The 8155-nt window shown below is 38.5% G+C and overlaps 1 non-coding gene across 1 annotated transcript; it reads right to left on the bottom strand.

Annotated features, from left to right (window-relative positions):
- Positions 1–2468: 2468 nt before the first annotated feature.
- LOC128291265 (small nucleolar RNA R71) lies at positions 2469–2575 on the bottom strand. The gene has a single exon (XR_008281041.1). It is a non-coding gene; the product is annotated as a small nucleolar RNA R71 (small nucleolar RNA).
- Between the last annotated feature and the right edge of the window lie 5580 nt (positions 2576–8155).

Below are 8155 nucleotides of genomic sequence, written 5' to 3'. Positions count from 1 at the left end.
TAACTGTTGCGGACAGCAGCAGTGATATGAGATCGAAAAATCACTAAAAATAGTAGAAGTGGAATTAATTGCTAAAAAAAATTACGTACTCGAAGCTTGATGGGTCTATTTTCATATGGATGAAACGAAACGACCATATGAGCTGTATTTTAAGAGATATTCAAGATTTCGTGAGACAGGGCCAGAACGGTTTCTGGATTCTATGTTTCGACTTTGAAAATTTACCATAAATTATCCAGAAACAATTATAAGTTATGCCTTATATGCATAGATTCCCCTTTGAGTCTAGTTTCATTAGAAACAAACGGCATGAGCATTGAAGCTCTGTACGAGACGATATCCAGGTCGTAATGCGCAAAGGTCAGTGTAGTCGAACCCCAAAACAGGGGTGACTTTAACTAATAAACTGTACTAATTGGCCAGACCAAAAATTTTAGAAATAAATCCACGGATGGATATATGAGTCTAAATTCGGGGAAAATTTACGGAACTGGTTTTCGAGTTCTGGAACTCGAGATATGATTTTTAAGGTGACAGGGACGCAGTTTGCTGGACTGGAAATGTGAAAAATAGTCTGTGTGACACATGGGAGTTGGTTTGAGAACCCCTCGTGTCCGACTCTGGCAACGGTATCGGGAACGGGGTGTTACATACTACACGCCCGTGCCTGTTCAACAGCCTTGACCAAGGGCTAGAGTAATCACACACGGGCGTGTCCCTACCGAGCCCAAGTATAACCCTATTCAGAAAAGGCCAATTTTGAGGGCTCTTAGGCATTCTAAAGCCTATTTAAACACCTGAGAAGGCACTTAAGAGGGGGACGTAGAGTAGGAAGGAAGGAATTACTCAAGGAAAGCCGATTGATCCATCTCAGAAGCTAGATTCATCATCAAGACTGAAGATCTCCCTTCAAGTTCCTTCAGGAGTTTTGGGTTTTCTTATTTTTAGTTATCTTTATGCTTTTGAGATGTTTTCCTTCATAAGTATGAACTAAAACCCCTAAATACCTAAGTGGAATGAAACTTAAGACGGATCTTGTTATTATTATCTGAATTGTATGATAAATATTTGATTTGTTCTTAATTATGTGTTCTTAATTCTTGGTTTAATATTCCAGGATATTGATTCAAGTTAACACTCTTATTTAGAGGAGGAATAGACCCTGTCAAAGAGTAAATTTGTCGTAATTAAGCAGAATTGATTGCGCGCCTAAAGATAGGGTGACAAGATTTTGCTAGATTAGGGTGAAACCTAATAAGGGAATCCATAGATCAAGTTAATGCAATTCTAGGGTGTTAATTAGAAAGAGATTTCAATTATTCAACCTAGGGTTAGAGTTATTAGTCTCGAGAGAGATAATAATATAACTTAGGTATTTCTACGGATCAAGTCAAATGAATAAATCGTCTGATTTAGAGTCAAATAACAAGTGAAGTCTAGGTGGATTTTTCCTTAGGTATTGTCTTAATCAATCGAATTTTCTAAAAAGTATTTTCCCAAATTTTCTTTTTGTGCATTCTTAGTTTAGTAATTAGTTTAGATAACCAAACCTCTTGATTTTAGGCTAGATAATAAAAAGAAGGTAAATACTAATACTCGTGGTTCCTTTGGGTTCAACAATCCGGTCTTGCTGAACTATACTATTGTTCGATAGGTACACTTGCCTTAATCGTGATAATAAGTTAGTCTCAAGAACAATTCATTTATAAATTTTTAAAACCTGTCACGAATATCACGCATCAAGTTTTTGGTGCTATTGCTGGGGAACTAGGATATTAGGAACACTCGATTTTTATTACTTTAGCCATTTTACTTTTATTGCAATTTAAATTTTTATTTTCTTTTCTAATTTTTCATTTATTTTCTTCTGACAGGTTTTTCTAGTTTATGACCAGAAGAAACCTGTCAGGACCACTACTTTTTGACGGTGAGATCGACCGCACAGTTCGCAAAACCGAAGAGAAAGAAGGTAAAGCCTAAGATACACAGAGGATGAGCAAGAGGATGACACTTCAACCACAACCGAGGAGATGGCTGAAAACCAAGAAAATCTGCTACCTCCTGCGATTGCTGCTGATCCAGTAAATCAAAATCTTGCTCCACGCATTATGTATGATTATGCTAAACCTAATTTAACAGGAACTGAATCAAGCATAGTTAGGCCTACTGTTGCTGCAAATAATTTTGAACCGAAACCTAACACGATTCAAATGATCCAACAGTTTGTTCAGTTTGATGGTTTGCAGGACGAGGATCCCAACGCTCACTTGGCAAATTTCTTAGAGTTTTACGACACTTTTAGAATTAATGGCGTTTCTGATGATGCCATTCGCCTTCGGTTGTTTCCCTTTTCATTAAGGAATAAGGTTAAACAGTGGTTGAACTCGTTTCCACGAGGATCAATCACTACTTGGGAACAGATGACCGAAAAATTTTTATTAAATTATTTTTCGCCGGCTAAAATAGCCAAATTACGTAATGATATCTCCTCTTTTGTGCAGATGGATTTAGAAACACTCTACGATGCATGGGAGAGATACAAGGACCTTTTGCGAAGATGCCCTCACCATGGGTTACCACTCTGGCTACAGGTCCAAACGCTTCACAATGGCCTGAACCCTTCGACTCGGCAAATGATTGACGCAGCTGCTGGTGGAACTATCAATAATAAGACACCTTAGGCGGCTTACGAATTTATTGAGGAGATGTCACTGAATAACTATCAGTGGCAAGTTATGATGACAAAGCCAACGAAAGCAGCCGGTGTTTTCAACCTCGGTGCGGTTACTATGCTATCTAACCAAGTAGAATTCTTAATTAAAAAGATTGACGGTTTGTGTGGTTCTTGTAACACCCTGAATTTGGGGCCTAGAAGAGTTGGGCTTTGAGTCTGGGATTCGGATAGAAGAAAACCTGAATAATTAAGAAGTTTTAAATATTATCGTTTAAGAAAAAAAATTTGAATTAAATTACTACTAGAAAATTTTTATTGTATTTATTATTACGGATATTTTAAATTTTTATGAAATTTTAATTAGTATTATGAGATAAAATTATTATTATTAGAAAAATATTATTGTATGTATGTTTGAAAAATTTTATGAAAATTATTATTATTATTTATTGTATTATTGATATTTGAAATTTTATTATTAAATATATTTATAAAATTATTATTATTATAATTATTATTATTAGATAGGAAAAAAATAATATATATATATTTATAAAAGTATTGTTGTTTTGGTGTTTAAAGTCTAGGAAAAAAATTGTTTTAATTTTTGCCTCATAGAGGGAATCTGGGCATAAGGCTTATAAAATAAATTGGGCAAGACTAGGCATGAAAAAGCGTACCTGGCCTAGTAGTTAGCATGCTAGGTAGTGGGAAGGAGAGTTGGGGTTCGACTCCCAGCATGTGCAAAAGTGTTTTATTTTTTCTTTATATCAGGGAACGATGCAGGGAAGCCTTATATATAGTTGGGGTGAGTGTGGTATAGTGCCTAGGTTCGAGGGTTGGCGCATACAAATGCTTGTTTTTGTTTTAGAAGCCAGGTCGCACTAAAGTAAGGTTTAAGAATTGTGACAGCCCAAAATAGACCCTAGCCGGAATGTGGTTTCGGGACCACAAAACCGAGGCATAAAAAAAATAATTAAAAAATTTATTTTGATGCCTATAATATGTGTGTATTCATGTATGACATTTTTTGATGATTGATTTAGTGTTATAAAGGTGAATTTCACTAGAAAGGACCTAGTAGTGAACTTTGAAAGTATGATGGGGAAATGTGTGATGACTAATTAAAGCATGCATGCAAAGTAATGGACTTGCATGTCAAATTCCCCTTTGTACAAGTGATGGCCGGCCATGACAAAGAGATATGGGCTAAACATGTCATGAAACATGTTTTGTTGGGCATTAGGGAGAAATAATAAACAAATAAGCATGGGTAAGAAAAGAATGAAAAAAAAATGTGTGTGAGTGTGGTAATCCCCCTTGCCGTGAGTTGAGAAAGAAGGAAGAAAAAAATTTGTTGTGTTCATCCTTTCTCATCTTTTGGCCGAAAATCATAAGGAGGAAGAAAGAGGATTTTTGCTTCATGCTTGGTTTAGAAGAGATCTAGAAGGTGATTTGGCTAAATTGGCATCAAGATTAAGGTATGTATGAGGTTGTGTTAGGAGTTTCATGCATGTTTTGGTTGCTAACTTGATGTGCATGTTAGCCATGGCTCAAATCTTTGTTATGCCATGGAAATGGTATTTGGCCAAAGTTGTTATGGTGATAAAGCCATTGCATGCTAAGTGTGAAGCTTGATGATGATGCATGCAATGATGGATTGTCTACTCTTGAGTAAGATTTTGAGTTTTCTTTTGTTCAACCATGATTGAAGTTGAAAAGGGGCATGATTGTCATATTCGCCATGATGCATTCATGAGCATGGTTCATGCTTCTTGCATGTTAGTTAAAATTTGTATTTTGGGTGGCTATGGACACCTTGAAATTGACCATGCTCATATATGTATATATATGTTTGCACATGATGTTTTGGCTATGAAGTAAGTGATGAATATGTTCGTTTAAAGAAGATGTTGAAGAATGCTTGTGAAATTGCAAGCACATTCGGCCTAGCACACATATGAGTGCTTGATGTTATATTATAAGTTTTGAGCTACAATATGCAAAGCATTAACTAGTAAAATGCATGCTGTTTTTGTGTGGTATTAAGTGCATAATTGGCCTCAACATGGACATGTATATTCGGCCTAAGGTAGCCTATTGATGGCCTTAGCTTTTCCTTGATGCTCGAATGAATTGTATTGAATTGCTTGATGTAGTATAAAATGTGCATGACCATTGTGTATTCAAGCTAAAGAGTGGCCATCTGACCATTTAAACTCCTTGCCATATTCGGCCATAAGCTAGCACGATGAGGTTTTAATAAATTGAATTTGTTTGAATTAGCTCAAGAGCTAAGAGGGCCACAATTGGACAAGGGGAAGGAAAAAGTGATCGAATAGCCATAAAAGCCGTTCGACAACATCCGAGGTAAGTCCTCAAGAAGCGACCTTAATTGAATTATGTGGAATGAAATATGGATGTATTGATTATTGATTTACGTGTGTATGAGTATTCGAATGATACCCGGGCTAAGTCCCAAGGCGATTATGCTAATGATTATAATTGTGTTTGAGCCTTAGTAACGAAAATGAAATATGTATGTCCAATGATTATTGATGTATGTGTGCATGAGAAATTGAATGATATCCGGGCTAAGCCCAAGACAATTATGCTGGAAATTACATCCGGTTAAGACCAAAGGCAATTGTGCTAGTGGCTACATCCGGCTAAGACCAAGGCATTCGTATGAAGTCATTCTATCCGGGCTAAGACCAAGGCATTTGAGCACATGGTTATATCCGGTTATATTCAAAGAATCTTGGGCTGGAGGTGAGTGTTGGTTGCTGTAATAAATTCAATTAGTACACTCGAAAAGCCCAAAGAATAAGGTACGTTTATATGTGCATTGGAAAGTCGACATGTTTGAGCAACATTCGCTCAATCGACTAATGAATTTCAGTTATTGAATTGATTGATACTTTGTGAAAGTATATAATGATGAAGTGTGAAGTAAGAATGTGTATTAATGAAATGATGCATTTGGCTATGTGAATGTATTGCTGTAATTAGAGTTGATTATATTCCTTGAGACTTACTAAGCATAAAAATGCTTACCCCGTTACTTTGGCTCTCTGTTTTATAGATTTCGCTCGATAGCAATCGGATTCGGGATCAATAAAGTCAAGTCATCCACACTATCAATGCCTCTATTTTGGTATAAATTTTGGTTGAACTTTGAAATGGCATGTATAGGACTACCCTTGTTGGTTTGAAAATGTGGTGATGTATATGTATACGGCCATGCGAAAATGGCTCGTAAAAGGAAGCATGATCTTAGACTATTTGTGGTTTGTATGTATATATATATGGTGTCATGATGTGATTATGGATTGGAAATGGGAGTGCTGGTCACATGATCAGCCATTGGTATGGTTAAGATGATCATATATGAACCTATGTATGGCAAGGCTAGTTGGTTCATGGAGACTACAAAATAGGTAAGACCTACCTTAAAACAGATGCTGCCAGCTGCAGTGACGTGAATGTGAAAATCACCAAAATTTGTAGGAATGGTATTAAATAGTGAATAAGCTACGTAAATGAACCTTGATGAGTCTATTTTCATATGGAAGAAACGAAATGGTCATAGGAGTTACATGTTAAGAGATATTAAGGCTATTGTGAGACAGGGCCAGAACGGTTTCTGGGTCCCCTGTTGAAACTTTAAAAATTTACTATAAATTATCCAGAAAGAATTAGGAGTCATGCCTTATATTTACAGATTCCATTTTGAGTCTAGTTTCATTAGAAACAAACGGCACCAGTGTTAAAGCCCTGTACAGAGAGATATTCAAGTTATAACGCACAAAGGTCAGAGCAGTCGATCCCTGTAACATGGGTGACTTTAACTAATAAACTGTACCAATTGGCCCGACCAAAAATTCTAGAAATAAATCCATGGATGGGTATATGAGTCTAAATTCAGGGAAAATTTACGAAACCAGTTTCCGAGTTTTGAAACTCGAGATATGATTTTTAAGGCGACAGTGATGCAGTTTTCCAGCCTGACTGGAAATGTCAAATTGGTGGAAAAAACATGTGAACTTGGCTTGTTAACCCCTCGTGTCCGACACCGGCGATGGTCTCGGGTTCGGGTGTTACAATTTATTGGTATCGAGCCACGGTTTAGTCGATTCTAGGACTACCGTGATGTGTTTGGGGTCTAGCTATACATGCCATTAAATGATGAATCGATAGTGTGGTGATTTACGACAATTTGACTTTGTGTTTGTTTATAGCAATGGATCCCGATCCCACCGAGCGATAGCTGATGATGTGGAGAGTGTGGCGCTGCTCCCGCAAGCAAGGGACAGCGGGCGGACTCTCAACCTATGGCCAGCAATCCGAATGATGAGGCTAGGCAAGCCTTTTATAGTGTGATGAACGAATGGTTTAATCAATACATTCGAACTAACACGGCTGTTCCACAACCTCCATTCCCGACAAATGCAACCCCCGCACCTACAATACCTCCGGTGACTAACCAAATAAGGTCAAGTAAGCCCCCAGTCGATAGGATTCGAAAACATGGGGCCACGGAATTTAAGGCTACGGATGATGATGATGCCGAGCGAGCTGAATTTTGGTTGGATAACACTATCCGGGTGCTTGATGAGCTATCCTGTACACCCAATGAGTGCTTAAAGTGTACCATCTCCTTGCTACTGCGAGTCCGCCTACTATTGGTGGAGTACTCGACTTGTGGTGCCTAGAGAGCAAGTGACTTGGGAATTCTTTCAAACCGAGTTCAAAAAGTATATCGATCGAGATTCATCGACCAAAAGCGGAGGAATTTCTTGATCTTAAGCAAGGTTCTATGTCCGTTACGACTACGAACGAAAGTTTGTGAGGCTTAGCCAGACGCGCGAGAATGCATTTCGTCCAAGCTATTATGTGTAAACGCAACGAGGATGGGCTGAATGATGATATAAGGATGTTTGTTGGCATTCTCGAGATACGAGAGTTCGTAGTACTTGTTGAGCGAGCTTGTAAAGCCAAAGAGCTTAGAAAGGAGAAACAAAAAGTGATGTGGAACTGGAGAATTCGAAGAGGTCCTCGGGAAAGTCTCTTCAACAAGCATCGAAGAGATTTCGAGATGATGTGAGCCGGTCTAGAGGCGTTTCGGGCTTTTCTAGACGAGGACGCGATCGACCCCCTGTGACCACACGAGTCACTTCGATCGCCAGTGGTGGAAATGATCGCCGAGAGAGGGCGGAGTGTCTACATTGTGGCAAATGGCATTCGGGGAGCTGTTGGTTTCGTGATCGCTCCTGTTATAAGTGTGGATCGGCCGACCACTTTATGAAGGATTGCCCGAGGATGCATGAACAGAATGTAAGTCAGAGTGCAAACACGGGTGCTACCACTGCTCGAGGTAGGCCACCTAGAAATATGGGCAATGTCAGTGGCGGTCAGAGAGGATCTAGAGATGCTACCATCAGATCTGAGGCTCGTGCTCCTGCTAGGACTTATGCCATA

The sequence above is a fragment of the Gossypium arboreum genome, chromosome 3 (assembly GCF_025698485.1).
Source record: "Gossypium arboreum isolate Shixiya-1 chromosome 3, ASM2569848v2, whole genome shotgun sequence".
In the NCBI taxonomy this organism is placed as follows: domain Eukaryota; kingdom Viridiplantae; phylum Streptophyta; class Magnoliopsida; order Malvales; family Malvaceae; genus Gossypium; species Gossypium arboreum.
The sequence above is the reverse complement of the archived record's forward strand: the minus strand, read 5'-3'. Positions and strand labels throughout refer to the sequence as shown.